Source organism: Engystomops pustulosus, chromosome 4 (genome assembly GCF_040894005.1).
Source record: "Engystomops pustulosus chromosome 4, aEngPut4.maternal, whole genome shotgun sequence".
In the NCBI taxonomy this organism is placed as follows: domain Eukaryota; kingdom Metazoa; phylum Chordata; class Amphibia; order Anura; family Leptodactylidae; genus Engystomops; species Engystomops pustulosus.
The window spans coordinates 32,818,496-32,836,722 of record NC_092414.1 but is presented as its reverse complement, the minus strand read 5'-3'; positions in this window follow the sequence as shown (position 1 = coordinate 32,836,722).

Genomic DNA, 18,227 nt, shown 5'->3' with positions numbered 1-18,227 from the left:
AATTAGCTGCAAAGAACAGCTGATCCATGTGGGTGCTGGTTTGGATCCCCAGCGACCCTATATTTATAACTATTTTATAGATTTTATCTAATTTTTTTTTAGGCCAGAGACCCCTCAGAGCTATTCTTTCTCTATAGTATGTATGCAGTCGCACATGTCACATGTATCTCACATGACACAGCAAACATAGAAAAATAGACAGATGGCCAGATGTATGCCTTTTATACCTTAAATGAAATATAATCATAATAGGAAAACCAAATAAACATATTTATATATATATTAATGCAATAACTTGATTTCTTGGTTTGTGTGCATCTATTCACAACACTCATTATCAGAGATAGAGAACATGATAATTACAGTATATATATTTCCAAGAAAGGTTCAAGACTCTTCAAAACTGACTGATTATATTCCAGAGGGTTAGACCTGCTCATTAGTTTTCTTAAATTTCATGTCTGTGCAGAGGTTTCCTGGGATCTGCGATGCAATATGCAGAAGATGGCTGAGCTGATCTGCTAAAATTTCTGCAAGTAAATGTCCTCAAGTGCACAATGTAATCATTACCAGGTCCTGTGGTCAAGTAAAGATCATACAAAAAGGTGAATACATGTATCTATGTACATGTAATATGATGACATATAATATGGCATCACGGTGGTAGCAATTCAAGTCCCACCCAGGTGAACATCTACAAAGAGTTTGTATGTTCTCTCCGTGTTTCTCAGGTTTCCTCCCACACTCCAAAACATGGAGCCCCATGGGGGCAGGGACCAATTGGGCAAGCTCTGTGCAGTGCTGTGTAGTTTGTAGGAGCTATATAATTAAAGAATTATTATTAGTATCATATATAATCAAGCATAAGCCTCCCCTCACTACTGAAATGCCCAGTAGCCTCCCTGAATAATGAAATGCCCAATAGCCTCCCCCATTACTGAAATGCTCAGAAGCCTCCCCCCTACTGAACCACCCAGCAGCCTCCTTTACTAATGAAATGCCCAGTATCATCCTTTAGCAATGAAATGCCACATTCAGCTTTTCCCAGTAATTAAATAACCAGACACCCAACCCCAAAAATGAAATGTCCAGTAGCTTTCCCCAGTAATGAGATGTCCAAGAGCCTCTTCGAGTGATGAAATGTCCAATAACCTGCCCGAGTAATAATATTTTGTTCTTTTTTAAAAAATGTTGTAGCATATATATATTTTTTCTATTAAAAACTTCCTCTGTGGTAGCCATATAGTAGACACACAATTCTTTCCTCCATAGTCTGAACAAAAACCCCAGCTGGGTCTCTGTAATTTTTGGCAACTGCAATGAACGGAAATTAATTAACAGAGAAATGTCATGGCCTCATAAAGTCTTCGAGAAGCCAAGATTCTCCTCCTGCAAAGACAAAGTAGAGGCTGCAAAGGAGCCTTATATGTGTGTACATATAGTTTCTATTCTGTATTATTGTGGCCTTCAACAGTACAACATAGATGTAACATTTATAAACTGGATGAGACGACTCTGTCAATTCTGTCACAGTCTGTTCAAGAGATACATCTTCCCCTTCTCACTGTTATATGGTCCACATGCAAACTATAGTATTTTAATGGGAGTTTACTGATTCCTCAAATATCCCTCAAGCAAAAACAGAATAGAGTAAGGTGCTAAATGAGTTTTCCAGACACACCTTTCATGTTTCCCAGCCATCTGTCAATTCAGAGTAAATTCAGCGTTATTATTTTCACATTTCCAGCCATATGGACTTTCAACTGTTGAAGAGATACCATAATTCAACCTATGACCCAACGCATTATATATAATGGTTCCTTGCTCACATCAGTCGCTGCTGTATTAATAACTATATAATTTCTGAACCACAGGATCCAAGAGAAAGGGAAGACATAGAGAACACCCTCTAAGAATATCCTATTGGTCAGACTTATACTTAGTGTTGCACTGTTGCCATTGGACCACCATGTAACCCAATATGATTATAGACTTATACATTGCAGTCTGTAAATCTTGATGTAGTAACCATGCTGAGAAGGTTTTATACTTTGACCAAGTTATTTCCCAACCCATCATCTTGATCTCTCCAATTATATAGTTGGCTGGCTCACTGCTGCTAGGAGTCACAGCTTGGTCTATAAGAAGAGGACCTCCTGGTGATTCTTTGTAAAGTATACAGAGTGAACAATGGTTTCTCAGGTTATACTGTGTATATTACTTATTGTATATACATAAGAAATACAGATTATTTGTTTGTTTTTTTATTATCTATTTTAAATAGTATGAATTGTTTTCATTTTTATGCATTTTTCAGATTTTATTTTACCTTTAATGAAATATTAGCCTCGGTATGAATATCTTGATGTGTTATACAGTTATTATACTGTCACCTGAAAAAAAATCAAGGAAATCCTAATACTCTGTTTTCGCCAGTAAAACAAAGGTCTATTCCCTGAATCCAGTAGAGATGATCGATATGATCATGGAAATTGCTTAGAAGTTCACCACATGCTGTTTCCTTTGAGTGATGACAAGGGCTTCCTACAAGGCACAGTCATCAGAACGGGAAAAAATCATATAGGCCAGACCCTGTGTGGCCAATTTACTGGCCAACTCCAGAGAGCTGAGGTTGGCTATTTAGATCTTCCTTCTTACCTATCCAGTCTTCTTTCGAAATTTTTTTTCAATTGTCAATCACGGCTGATGGTATCTTCTGATACCTCGGCTAAGGGCCTGTTGTTGAGGAGACACATATAGGTAAATAAAAAGGTCCAAAATTATTTTTAACTTTATGACAATCTTTGAGAGAATCACTATGAACATTTTACATAATCATATTTATAGGGATCAATGAAATGTTTTTTGTACAAAAACATTTTTTATAGACTTAGATCTTCTTTTAATTTTTAGTATTTATTTTTAGTATCCATAAATATTAAAAATTTGAATGGAATGGTATATTTTTGTAATATATGAAGGGTTTGTAAAAGTCAGGGATGAGTGGACCTGTTCAGGTTTGTGTTCGGCAAGTTCAACAGAACCAGAACCTGCAAGTTTGGTTTGGATTACTGAACCCAAATGCTAACCTCCACCAGTAACGGACCTGAACATTGTGGGTTTGGGTCTGCTCAACCCTGGTAAAGGTCCATCCAGATTGTAGGGACTAAAAAAACACAAGCGTTCTAGGTCCGTAAAACACAAAACTTATGGTGGCCGCATTTCAGGACAGAACAAGGCTCCAGAGAAAAGAGCCCAAGCCTTGAAATAAAAGGAGTTTGTGCATTCCCATGTAAATGTGATCATGTTTTCAGTATGGGGTGGTGGTCCTATGGGTTTAGGGATTTATTTTATCATGTATATTAATATGATCGTTGGACTTCGTCCCAGAAGCAATGTTTAGTCAATGAAATGTAGCCACCATACAGTCAGTGGAGGAACTATTGTGTATCATCTCAACATTAGAAGAGTTAAATTAGTGAGTCATTATTTGCATCATTTTGCATATTGCATAATGGCTTGGTCCTAAGTGACCGTAGGGAGCAAATGTCATTTGTCTTGTAATTAACAATATTTGTACCTTTCAAAGAAATCCTAAAAAACAATTTCCACAAACAATGCCCTTGTTTTTCTCAGCTCATCAGGAGTTGATACGCCCAATATTCCACCAGCTGATAGCATAATCAATCTCAATTCTAAATCAATAAGGTTTAATGCCAAACATATGACTAGATGTGATAGTGAGTAACAGGGACCATTGCCATTTATATTACAACCTGAACCATGTTTTCCAAGACCCCACAAGCAGCAATGGTAACCATAGAAAGTCTTGACGCATTAACCTCCTCTGCATCAGCTAGTGAGCCATCCTGCCAATGCTGCAGGTGCTTGGCTATCTAATTTTCAACCCTTTGATTATGAAAGTGTGCCTCCTGATCCTCTCCATTAATCAACATGCTTTAACGCCAGCTATGCAAATGCTTGGTCTTCCAGTCCTCGTCTATCTAAGCCAAACGGGCCTTTTGCCAGCCGTACAAATGCCAGTGCTTCTAATCCTCTCCAGCATTAATCAGCAGGCTTTATGGTAACCCTGTAAATGCCTTGCATTCCCTCTTTAGCCTTTTGCTCGGATCCATCATGGATTAGTTCAGTTTAAATTATTGTCCATTTCCTGAAATCCTCTTGCCTAGTCCATCAGTATTAGGAGGACCATGGATAATCATCTTCCATCATACACAACAGCCTACTTTCACTTACAATAGGTAATGTGGTGTTGGAAATAGGGAATTATAAATAATAACAAGTATTATAAAGTGAATGCTCCATGAGATACTACAAAAACCAACTTACAGACTTAACCAGACTGACAATATGAACTAAGTTTAGGGAGGCTGATACCAAGATGTTACATGATGTTAGTGAAGATCACCTCAGTTAAGATACTCCTTTCTGTTCACTGCCTCCTACCTAGTCAAACATGTTTTCTACTCGGCACCGATGAGGAGTAATATCTCCAAAATAGTGATAAGTTCAATTCCACTTCATTTTCCAAGACTTCTAGGTTAGGCATTGAAGTACAGGGATCAACCTTATAAAACATGGTGCTGGAGGAAAAGTTTTCCTCCTACTATCATCTAGAGAAACCAATAATCGTATTGCTTTCCAAGTCCTATAGATTAAAGATGACCATGGAATAGCTTGTAGGCCTATTTCGGGCTTCAAGACTGTGGTTACATTTCCTTATTTATCTTGATCAAGTACTCAGCATTTTGTAAGGCAATCTCAGATTCTTTGCATTTGGAATATCACACATCTGTCCCAAAAGAAGAGATGAATCATAGATTGAGAGTTCTCCATTGGTGATCTTTGGCTGTAGATATTGGAACAGAAAAAGATGACTGAATTGAAGAATCTGCTTTTCATGTTTAAGTTACTGCTATTTTAGGATGAAACAGTGGGAAACTCAAAAAGTGGACATATTTTACATATGTCCATTCATATTTTAGCAATAACTAATTGGCATATATTATGGTATGGGCAAGTGAGCAGAAACAATTAAATGGCACACCCTTTTTCATACTAGTTTTTAGTCAAGGTTGTACAAATTTACTATAAGACTTGAGTTTTGAATAATATACAAACTAACTTCACATTTATAAATATTAGGGAACTACCTGACCTAAGGTCCAACTTTTAGCCAAAGTTTGCCAAACTTTGGAAAAACTCATCACATTGGAAATAGTTGACAACTCCAGTATGCAACAAGTTATGGAGCTGTGTATAGGGTAAAATGATCTTAGGCATTAATTTTATAACTTTTTGGATTAAGGCTCCAAACTGTGCATATCTGACCTCTGTCATGTACTGTTTGTGTAGAGGTTGATGATTGGTCCAGTAACCACTTGCCCTCATGTGGCTCCACATGATCCCCTTAAGAGTTAAGGTTTGTTCCAAACTCTGCAGACTTGAACCTAACCCAAACTTCATTTGAAGGCCATGGTTGGGTTGTGCTCAACCCCTCAGATGCCTACAACTACAAACAGAGCTGGCACCATTCATGGCCATTTCCTTATTTCCATTTCCTATAAATGGCACTGACAATGTCACCAGAGGCATTTAGACTACCCATGACTGAGAACACCGGCAATAACCCGCCAGTGATGCAGTGTGCTACCATTTTAGGGAGGATGGTTGGGGTCTGGCTTTTATGAATTCTGATGAGTCTGCTAATCACTAGTCTGGAATAAATTGCCCACTGATATAATTCGGGGTCTCCCATGGTTAGCACTGCCTAAACCTGTATACTTTTGTATGGACCCATTTAAAATCCCAGCTATTGAATGTCCCACCAATCTGAAATTGTTCGTTCTCCCCAATCTCCGCCTCTTTGTGCTTGAAGAAATGTTCTGTTCGAGCAGGATATTCGGCTATTGCTTAACCAAATATCTACTGGCTAGGTCTTATTGGTGGTAATTATGGTGATATCTATGGTCTATGGTGATATCTATGGTCTATCTAGGAAATGTTAACAGCATGTAAGGTGTTTGCCATGTCCAAAGTGCCCAGACAATAACCAGAAGGGCTCCTCTATCCACTCACTCATCTAAAAAAAGCCTTGGTCTCCCATATACATGGTTTTTATAATACATTTGATATAAAATTTGATTAACAGATTTCTGGAGGAAAATCTATGGTGTTATATTTCAGATGCTCAAGAAAAATGAAAATGTTTCCTTTCCCTGAGGAGTTTGCTTTAAATAACAAAGTAAAGTCTTCTACTAAAGTATCAAAGCTTAATCTGAAAATCTCATCCTTTAGAGATCCTTCTCCTCAAAGAACTTCTCAAATGCCATGCACAGTTTGGGTCCATAATCTCTCAAATCTGGCTAATGCCCGAGACAATGACATCAGGCGATTAAAAAACTTTCTTCAAGTCCTAAGTATGCTATGGTGGAACAGACATGGTTGTCCACTAAAGACCTGCATATCAAGGTTTGATCCAGAAAGTGTAGTCCACATTATATTGGTCCATACCCCATTGATAAAATTATAAACCCAGTGGGGCAGATTTACTTACCCGGTCCATTCGCGATCCAGCGGCCGGGATTCATTAAGGCAGTTCCTCCGATGCCCACCAGGTGGTGCTGCTGCGCTGAAGTTCCCTGGAATGCACTCAAGTTCACCGGCCTATTCCTAGTGAAGGTAAGTGCAAGCTCTGATACACTTTTTTTTTTTTAATACGCCGGTTTTTCCGAATCTGTCGGGTTTTCGTTCGGCCACGCCCCCCGATTTCCGCCGCGTGCATGCCAGCGCCGATGTACCACAATCCGATAGCGTGCTCCGCGAATCGGGCCCTTAGTAAATGACCCCCAGTATCTTTCAGATTACAGTTACCTTCCAGCTTCCATATATACCAGTGTCCAATCTGCCAGCTCCAATGGTGATTTGGGAGGTTTTAGAATTTGAAGTAGAGAAAATTCTTGATTCAAGTAAAGTTCAGAGCGCTACACAATATCTGGTCCATTAGAAGGGATAGAGCCAAAAAGAAAGGACATGGGACTCTGGAAATGATGCTCCATGTCTCCTCAGGTTATTCTATCAACAAAATATCACAAACCAAATTAGGTTCCAAAATATGTTTGGATTTATTTGTAACACACCCATCTCTTTCCTGCAGCATTAATTCTGGTTCATAGTTAGATTACCCATTGTGATTGACAGTTTCTCACACTAATCAACTCCAACCTAAGAGTCCTACCCAGACTACTTCCTATGGTGCTGATTATAGAGATCCTTAGCTAGGTCCACATCTTACTTGGGACTTTGCTAATTGTTTTTTGCTATGCTGACCTTGGTCCTTGTTCTGACTAGTCATTTTTGTGATTTTGTACTTTGTTTGCCGTATTGTTATGACCTGGCTCTGGTGATTATTTTTATACTGTTTTGTCCTTCTCTATGTGTTTTGGCATAGGGAGGGATTGATGACCTATTAGGGTTGCTTTCTATTATGTAGGAAGGAAGAGATTGGTGGGTTCAGCAGAAGTGCTCACTTTCTTGTCTGTGTCCCCTCATTACAGCTTGAGTCCCTACACTAATTATTACACAGTAATTCAACTTTGTCTGTAATGTTCCAATGACTTTATGTGATCCTAAATGTATGATTCACAATCCCATAAAACTTAGAGAAATAATTATTTATGCCACTTCTCTCATTCAGTTTTATGGTCTTCAGCAACTACAATCAAACTTCTACCTCATAACTTACTAAATGAGGCTTGACATCCTGACACATTGATATTGCAGACCCAGAACTCTGGAAATATGTCGAGCAGCTGTCCTTCAGTGGGAAGGGGGCAGGTGATTAAATCGCTTAGTGACCAAATTATGTTACAAAAATTTTTAATCTAACTTGAATAACATCTGCTGTAATAGTCACTACAGAATTCTAATTAAAAATAGCAATATACTTTTTTAAGCAAGTTTACTAATTATTGAACAAATTACTTAACTTTAGCATGTGCTTAGAAAGCCTAAAGATTTCCACATTTGTCCAAAAATTCTCTGGCTTGGCTTACCAACATAGAAGTTTTTGTCCAAATAAAGTGACAAAATAATTTTGGCACAATTTTGAGGCATAGTGGGGCACATTTACTTACCTGTCCGTCGTAGTTTACCAGAAGTGCATTATCCAACGATAATGCACTCTGCCGCAAATCACTGAGATCGTGCCCCCGATATGCTTCATGTGTCGCTCCCCCACTCAGGTCCAACGGAGTTCACCTTCTTCTTCCTGGTGCATGTAAGTGCATTGTCTCGCGACACAAATTGCAAGTTACAGCCCTGCCCCCTTTTTCTGTTGCATGGAAGCCGCCACAATCCGATTGCGTATGACACAATCCAAGCACAAACCCCTGTTAAATACCTGTCAAAGTTGCGCAAATCCGGAAACCACCGAATAGTCCGACAAACTTGCGATCCGCGACCCTTAATAAATAAGCTCCAATGTCAGATTTCAAACCAATGGCCCGTTTCAAATAAACCACAGCCATTTCTTGTAGGCCAATAACTTTTGTCTAGTGATTCAAGAGAAATAACCTGAAACTAAACGCAATGGGGACATTGATCATAGTTTTTTAGACTCTTTTTTGCACAATTTTTTGGCATAGTTAGTAAATTTGTCTTTAATTTGTGATTTTTTTTGGGTGCAAGCAAAAGTCCGGCACTTTTTGAGTCCCTGCGCCTGATTTGACATAGTGAGTGGCTGCTATACAGATGTTTGCGTGGCATCTATCACAAATTTGCACCTAAAAAGTTGCAAAATATTGGCAAAAATATGCCCACTCTGAGCAGCTGCACTTGAAAAAAATCTCCCTTTTCATTACTCAAAACAAATTTCTTTGCCTTCTAAATTAAAAATGACCTCTATGCAACATAAAAGCGACTTCAGCGCAGTTTTAAAATGAAGAATTTCTCAAGTAACGACTACATAATTTTCTATAGGATATTCTACATTATGGCCCACAGTTATCAAAACTAGTGCAGTCTGTACCATGTGTTTGCCTGGGGAGTGTGCACAGTGCGTCAGGTTTATCAAAAATGGTGCATAGTCTTCATTAATCTGCCCCCCTGCAATACTTGGAAAGTGGGCTTTTTTGTGGGGCACTTTGTTCATGCTGCAAAATTGTGGCACACGTCATTAATGAATGTGAGGTAAACTCCGACTAAGAAGTAACACGCCCCTTTAAAGGAAACCTACCAGTTAGAATGGCAGGGGTAAGCTGTAAGTACCGAGCACCAGCTCAGGGTGAGCTGGTGCCGGTACTTACTTTCGTTAGTGTTATAAACCGCGGTATCGAGGTTTTAACACTTTTTAAACTTTAGAGCAGAAGGGGCTTCGGCGCTGCGCGCGACCGAGGGCGCACGACATCTCCGCTATTCCCTATGTAGGCGCACGCAGCGCCGAAGCCTCTTCTGCTCTAAAGTTTAAAAAGTGTTAAAACCGCGATACCGTGGTTTATAACACTAACGAAAGTAAGTACCGCCACCAGCTCACCCTGAACTGGTGCCCGGTACTTACAGCTTACCCCTGCCATTCTAAGTGGTAGGTTTCCTTTAAGTGGCAAACACATTAACAAATGTGGACTACTTTTCTATAAAAAAAAAACTAAGAAAAAATCTTCTTTAGTATAAACAAAAAGATTCAAGTGTAAAATTCCTTAAAAAATGAACAATAGTCCACAGTCAAAAATATGAATAGTTACCAAGTAAAAGAGTAATAATCAAGAAATCTAATCACAGTGCATGTATTTAGTGGAAATGTAGCAATAACTAGAAATACACATGTTATATTATGCAACGAACATTTACAAATAAGTGCGGGAAAAGATACACAAATCAACAAAAAGCTAAAATGGAAATGCCTTGGATAACCCTCATATATAAAAGACAGTATCAAATTAGCAAGTGCTAATTATACTATACTATACCAGCGGTGGCCAACCTATGGCACGGGTGCCAGAGGTGGCACTCAGAGCCCTTTCTGTGGGAACACAGCACAGAATTTGCCAGACAGGACTCAAGGCTTCATCCTCCAGTCCAAGACGGCCCAGGACGTGCCACGCTCAGCGCTATTTTTAGCGACATCTACTTCACTGCCAGGAGGAGTGCGAAGGTATGGTCACAGATGGATTATCTTTGGAGCTCCTGCTTTGGGTCCCCTGACTCTTCCTTTTCAGGGGACCCTGGAGGGAAGCTACAATACAAATGTCTCCTTCTTTCTATTGTATTGGTGTCCTTAGAGCAACAATACGATTGAAACTTGTGATACAGCAGAGATCAATAGGTTACTGATCAAATTGTCATGTTGGCACTTTGCAACATAAAAGTGGGTGTTGGTTGTTGTGCAGGCACTCTGTATCTATAAGCTTGGCCATCACTGTACTATACCCTAGCCCCAATACACATTGCAGTGTTTTACCTTCCTCTGGCGATGGTGTTGAAACTAATGTCTCATTGTGTTGTAAGACTCCCCACGAATTATAGATTGATCAAAAAATGAGGGATAGGACTACCATCCTATCAGCAACTGTGTGAGCTGGATTGCTATTTGCTGACCACAAATGGAACCAACTCGTCATGTGTTCATATAGACCCAACAGGAAAGACTGGCGTCCATTGTATACCAGGAAGTTAAAGTCAGTAGTGAAACAGGACAGGAATAAATCAGAAGTGCATGTGCGCAGAACTGAACAGCATCATAGGTCACGTGTCCCAACTTGGAGGTTCAACACCTCCCCCAGAGGAAGACAACACCGAAATGTGCATTAGGACCAGGCTTGTATACAGGGTATATGAAGTATCTTTATCTTCCCTTTTGCTTAATTTACATTACTGCTACTACATAATATCTTGCTACTATTATGTGCTTGGCTTAAAAGGGTATTCTCATCTGGGCATTGACATGTAATTCATATTAATATATATATATATATATATATATATATATATATATATATATATATATTTGTGTGTATATGTGCATCTTTTCCAGCACTCATTTGTACCTGGTCTTTGCATTATATTCCATGTATATTTCTAGTTATTACTATAGTTCTGCCATGTATTATGATTAGATAATTACATTATTCCTCATTTACTTGGTCATTTTATGCATTGGTCTGTGCCTCCCCCCCCCCCCCCGTCTCATTGCATAAGCACCGTACCCACTGTGCAAGTGCAGTGAAGCTGGGGGTGTAGTGCACCGGCTTCAATGTGCGACTGCAGGCGAGGGAAGCACCAGAACAAGGTAAGTAAAAAGGTTTTAATAGAGGAACTTGCTAAACGGCGATTTGGGACACTAAACCTCTTTAACCCCTTCCTGATGCATGCCATACTATTATAGTGTGAATCAGAAAAGGGTTAAAGAGGACCTGTCAGACCTGCCGGGAGAGGGAGGACAGAGAGGACCAGGAACCTGTATTCACCATTATATGGTCAATGTATGGGGGCAATGTTGGATTGGAGATAATTCCATTTGGACTCTTCCTCCATCTATATGCTGAATATATGTGTATCTTTTATATATATTACATATTTTGCATAGACTGTAGAAGGCCAGTTCAAGTGGTATATGGGTCACACTTGCTAATAGGCCATAGGTAGAACTACAGGTTGTGCATTCATACGGTACAATGACTGTGAAATATAGGGGGTGCAAACCTACAAGGGGAGCAGAGACAAAAGCTTCATATGTGTTCTGTTCCCTGAAGGCACTTTGATATTCATCTACTACCATAGAAGACAGTAGAATTCCTCTATGATCAATGAATACAGGTTATGTATGAAGTACCTAATCTGTTTTATTAGTATGAACGAAAAGTGTGGAAAATTGTCTTAAACATTGTGACTGCAGTATGCACCTTACATTTAATAGCTCTCATCAAATCAGACTGTGAAGCTCCTATTCATCTATTATGTATTTGGGCAAAAGACAAAAAAGACTTGTAATCCTTTCTGTGACATCCCCGCGACGCAGGAGCCTCTGCCTGTTAATTAACTGCTCCTGTGAACCATAATTGAAACCCCTTGCTCAGGCCCCTTCTGCTTTATGATTACATCGGCAAAATGGCCTCAATTCAAGGGGTGACTGCTTTTTAAACAAAAATTTAAAACCTAGATGACTAATTTTAAACAGGAATGAAATGTCATCAAAACTCATTTCTCTCTAAATTAAAAAAAAAGTCACAAGCATGAACGCTCGCTGTCCCCAAAAGATAAAAAAAACTTTTAAAAATGCTTTAAACTTTTCCCATCGAAATATGAATCATACTAAACGTTTTGTAATGTTCAGCTCTTCCTATTGGAGTTGATACCATTTACTTAAAGGGTTTACCCATGAAATAAGTTAGGCCTTATCCACAAGATAGAGCCTAACTTGTTGATCGGTGAGGTTCTCGTGATGAGACTGCCACAGGATAAAGCCTAACTTGCTGATTGGTGAGGTTCTCAATGATAAGACCACCACAGATCACAAGATCTGTGGTGTACCCCCATCAGAATTGCTCCCTGAGATGAGCGAAGCAGCTGGTCGCACATGGCTGGGCTGCCCGTTCATCTCTATGGAGCTGATGGAGATTGCCAATACTTATCTCAGGGAGCAATGGGGGGTCTGATGAGGATACATTGGACCGCTCTTGTGATTTGTGGGGATCTCATTATTGATGGATCATTGAGACCCCCACCAATCAGTAAGTTAGGCCCTATCCTGTGACGGTCTCATCACTGAGAACCTCACCGAATTGCATTGCAAAGATTTATGATTGTAATCTGCAGAAAGAAATCATATGTGGCTTATTTTTTGCAGATCATAAATTCTTTATTTACATCGCTGAGCTCTGTAAATAGGTGGAACTAGAACAACACTATGTTCCTCCCGGAAAGGACATCATCCATCAGCGCATAGAGAGGGGAACATGCAGGACCCCTAGTGGGAGTGCATACATTAAGATACAAGGCTCTCTGAAATACTTAATTTATGTAGTTTGAGTGCCCCAGCTAATTAGCATAACTTTTATAACTCTATATTGCCTCAATCATGGCATATAGAGTTATAATAAAAGATGTCCTGAGGAATATTGTCAATGGTAATTGTCCTTTAACATCAGGACTAAGCCCTCCTCCCCTTCCCAGGCTCGGTCAGTTTGCAGATTTCAGGAAGTAGATGGACTGCATTGGGTTCACAGTAAATAAGTTTTCCAAGGTGTTAAATGGAAAACAATACCTCCTTTTGCTACCTTGAAAGGCAGCCCGCTTAACACCAAGGATGACCTACAAGAAGTCTAAAAACATGGTGTGGGATTAAGCCAAAACAGTATATCTATTTCATAAGAAACAGACTCCCAACTGTAGACAGCACTGTTTCGACCTGATTGGGTCTCTTCAGTACAGTGTAGGGAACTGATTTGGCTATGTGAGAGGCTATTGATTAGGGTCAGACAGTAGGTGTTCTCCTTAAGGAGACAATGCCAATTAAGGCCACCTTAAAGGCGTGTGGAGACTTAAAGCCATAGATGCTCCACTAGGGAATTCTGGGAAGAATGCAAATAAGTTTTCCAAGGTGTTAAATGGAAAACAATCAGGTCGAAACAGTGCTGTCTACAGTTGGGCGTCTGTTCCTTATGGAATAGATATACTGGTTTGGCTTAATCCCACATCATGTTTTTAGACTTCTTGTAGGTCATACTTGATATTAAGGGGGCTGCCTTTCAAGGTAGCAAAAGGAGGTATTGTTTTCCATTTAACACCTTGGAAAACTTATTTGCATTCTTCCTAGAATTCCCTAGTGGAGTTCACAGTGGGAGAAGTGAAAAAGGAGTAATGTCACATGGACACTCAACAGTGTCTCTATGTATAGAGAGGGTGGCATGCTCTGGGCACATGCACTACTGCTCAAAATTAAAAAAAACAAAAAAACACTTGTTCTTTCAATGGAGCTAACATTAAGTGAATCATAAATACACTCTATACATTGTTAATGTGGTAAATGACTATTCTAGCTGCAAATGTCTAGTTTCTAATGCAATATCTACATAAGTGTATATAGGCCCATTTTGAAAGTCTTTCCCCAGTGGTTTAATGGTACATTGTGTTTGCTAGTTGTGTAAGAAGGCTAATGGATGTTTAGAAAACCCTTGTGCAAGTATGCTAGCACAGCTGAAAACAGTTTGGCTATTTGAGAAATTATAAAACTGACCTTCCTTTGAGCTGGTTGAGAATCTGGAGCATCACATTTGTTTGTCTGTGAAACTCTCACAATGGCCAGAAAAAAGAAATTTCATAAGAAACTCAACAGTCTATTCTTGTTCTTAGAAATGAAGGCCATTCCATGCAACAAATTGCCAAGAAACTGAAGATTTCCAACACCAGTGTATACAGAGGACAGTGTGTTCAGGGGAGAGCACAAACAGGTTCTAACCAAAGTAGAAAGAGAAATGGGAGGCCCCGCTGCACAACTAACCAACAAGAAAGGTACATTAGAGTCTCTTGTTTGAAAAACCGAAGCCCCACAGATCCTCAACTGGCAGCTTCATTAAATAGTACCCATTAAACGCCAGTGTAAACCTCTACAGTGAAGAGACAACTCCAGGATGCTGGCCTTCAGAACAGAGTGGCAAAGAAAAAGCCATACCTGAGATTGGCTAATAAAAGGAAAATATGGGCAAAAGAACACATACATTGGACAGAGAAAGATTGGGAAAATGTGTTATGGACAAACAAATCTAAGTTTGTGGTGTTTGGCTCACACAGAAGAACATTTGTGAGACACAGAACAATTGAAAAGATGCTGGAAGATGCCTGATGCCATCTGTCAAGCATTGTGTAGGTAATGTGATGGTCTTTGGTGCTGGTAAATGGGAGATTTGTACAAGGTCAAAGGGATTTTGAATAAGGAGGCTATCACTCCATTTTACAACGCCATGGCATACTCTGTGGACAGCGCTTGATGTGAGCCAATTTCATCCTACAACAGGACAATGACCAAAAGCCACTCCAAATAATATAGGAACTATTTAGGGAAGAAGCAGCAGCTGGTATCTATCTGTAATGGAGAGGCCACCCAGTCACCAGATCTCAACCCCATTGAGCTGTTGTGGGAACAGCTTAACTTTGGCATACGCAAAAAATGCCCATCAAGCCCATTTTTTGTTAGTTTTCTGGTTGATCTCTTCAATGTTAACAGGGCAAATGAGTTTGCATTGTGCTCAAAGCAGAGTTAGACGCAGAATAAAATTATACCTCTTTACCACGCATTTCATTTTAATAAGATTTTGCATCAACTTTCTGAAAGAGGAGCTGAGAATACTAAATAACGGCAGGCAAAAAAAAGCTTATTACTGATTTATGATTAACCTATTCCTACCAACTTGTGGGAGGGGCATCTGAAAGCATGGTGTGAAATTTCTCCAGATTGTCTCAGCAAATTAACAGCTAGAAAGCCAAAGGTCTGCAATGATGCAGCAAAGGGAACATTCTATGATAAAAACAAAGTTTGAAGGAGAAGGAGGATAAATATTTAAAAAAAAAAATTAAAAACTTGTCAATGTCTGGCCTATATTTTCTATTCATTTTGCAACTTATTTGAAAAATAAAAGTAGGCGTTTTCATGTAAAACAAAAAATTGTCTGGATGACCCCAAACTTTTGAGCGGTAGTGTAGGTATTAGCTAAAACGCGTCAGGACCAAGGGATCTGTAAGGTCCTTTCTAAGAAGATCAGTTTCAAAAATTCCTTTAAAGTAAAAATAATCTAAATTATTTTTTTTTTTCTATTTTTGGAGCTAATTTAGAGGTGACCATGTGGCAACACTGAGCTGTACAGTATATTTGGAGAATTGAACAGACTGTGCAATCCTCTTCCCAAGTTAGAAAGTTTCTAAATAAGAAATGAATAAGACACTAGATTTCCACTTCAAGGGATTTCTCCGCTGAGGCTTCGTTCAGCCCTCCTCTATTAAAGTTGTCAGGATTATTAACACATTGGTGCTACAATTTAGAAAAATGACAGCTAACACTCCCATCACAAGCAGCCGGCCTGTCAATAATTCTCTTAGTGAAATATTAATGGCTGCTTTTAAGTTGTTGAAAATTTTTATGTATGTCTAAAACATTTTCATTTTTCAACTAATTAATTAGAACATTGTGCTTATCTCACAAATATTGTTGGATAAACAGTGTGTTAAATAAACATTTTGGAATTTTTATTTCCTATGCAGTTAATTAGACGCGGCTCTTCGGGGGTCCTAGCATAGAACAGATGGTTGGGATTTTTAGTTTTGGATTTTTTTGTTCACTTAAAATAAAATGCAAATGCAGAAAAAAATCTTTATATTCAGGCTAAGTTTTTTTGGGTTGTTTTGTTAAGTTTTTATTTTTGAATTTTGTTAGTTTTCTGTTTGATCTCTTCAATGTTAACAGGGTAAATGAGTTTGCATTGTGCTCAAAGCAGAGTTAGGCGCAGAATAAAATTATACCTCTTTACCACGCATTTCATTTTAATAAGTTTTTGCATCAACTTTCTGAAAGAGGAGCTTAGAATACTAAATAACGTCAGGAAAAAGAAAAGCTTATTACTGATTTATGATTAACCTATTCCTACCAAAAAATAACGTTAGTATTTCCAGTATACTAATGAAACTCATACATCTGGGCTTACTGTGGTTCTGTGGTACGTGAATAGAACAAAGCCTTAATATGATAGTGGTGTATGTGGTCTAATCAACATCTACATCTATATGTCTCCAATTTCCATATGCTACATAGCCAGAAAAAGCTCATTGCAGATTTATTTTCAAACCTATGTTCTGCATACAGCTCCCAGCATATTTGTCAAATATTAATTCATTCTAATCCCCTTTCTGAAAGGAGGCTTACAAAGGGGGAAAAGTTGAAAGGGGAAATTTATGATTTTTATGAGTCGGATTTCTAGAGTAAAGATCAGGAGAAATAGTGAGAGTTCTGATTACCCCAACCATACCCATTGATTGGCAGTGAGAGTCCTGATTACCCTGCCCACACAGAGTGATCGACAGTGAGTCCTGATTACTCCACCCACACACAGGGATTGACAGTATGAGGCTTGATTACTCTGCTCACATACAGTGATTGACAGTGAAAGTCCATATTACTCCTCCCACACACATTGATTGACAGTGAGAGTCCTGATTAACATGTCCAACACACAGTGATTGGCAGTGACTCCTGATTACTCCACCTACACACAGTAATTGACAGTGAGAGTAATGATTACCCCTTCCACACAAAGTTATTATCAGTCCTGATTACCCGACACACACAAAGTGATTGACAGTGAGAGTCCTGATCACTCCTCCCACACATGGTGATAGTGAGAATCATGATAATCCTTCCACACACAGGGATTAACAGTGAGAGGCCTGATTACCCCTCCCACACACAGTGATTGACAGTGAGAGTCCTGATTACTCCACCCACACACAGTGATTGGCAGTGCATTCTGATTACCCCTCCCACACACAATGATTGACAGGGTTAGTTTCAGGTTTGCAGGGGAACTCGTCTCTGCGACCTTGCGCTGTTTAGGGGTTGTGTTCTGGACTGCTGGGAGTTGTAGTACCTCTGCATGGTGCCTGCGATTATGCTTGGTATTCTGCACCATGTGGGGTTAATCCCCAGAAGTTGTCCAGCTCCTATCAGGTCCGAATGTGGGGTTCTGGCTGCATAAATTGCAGCTTCTCTAGTCAGCTGGGCCAGTGTTTGAAATCCCTTGCCTTGCTCTGTGTTCTGAATTGTTGTGAGCTCGGCTATTTTTTGACGTTGACCCATTTGCTTAGTGATTTTTCTCTTGATGTACCCTCTTGTTGTGACTCCGGCTAGTTAACTACTCTTTTGTGTTTTATGTTTGTCCCTTCCTGCACTTATCTAGTGTATTTTGAGTCTTCAAGTAGTAGAAACCTTTATACTTACCTAGATGGCTTTGAATCGGAACAATCTCTGGTGCTCCCCATGCCAGTGCAGCACTTCGATGAAGATGGAGCTGTATACTGCGTCTTTACTGTGGGACTGTGCAGGTGTGGGGAACACCAGAACGAGGTAAGTATATATGGGGACTTGCTAAAGGACAATTTGGGAAAGTAAACCACTCAAGCTGAGTTTACATTGAAGGGTGATCATAGTGGGTGTTGGAGAGATAGAG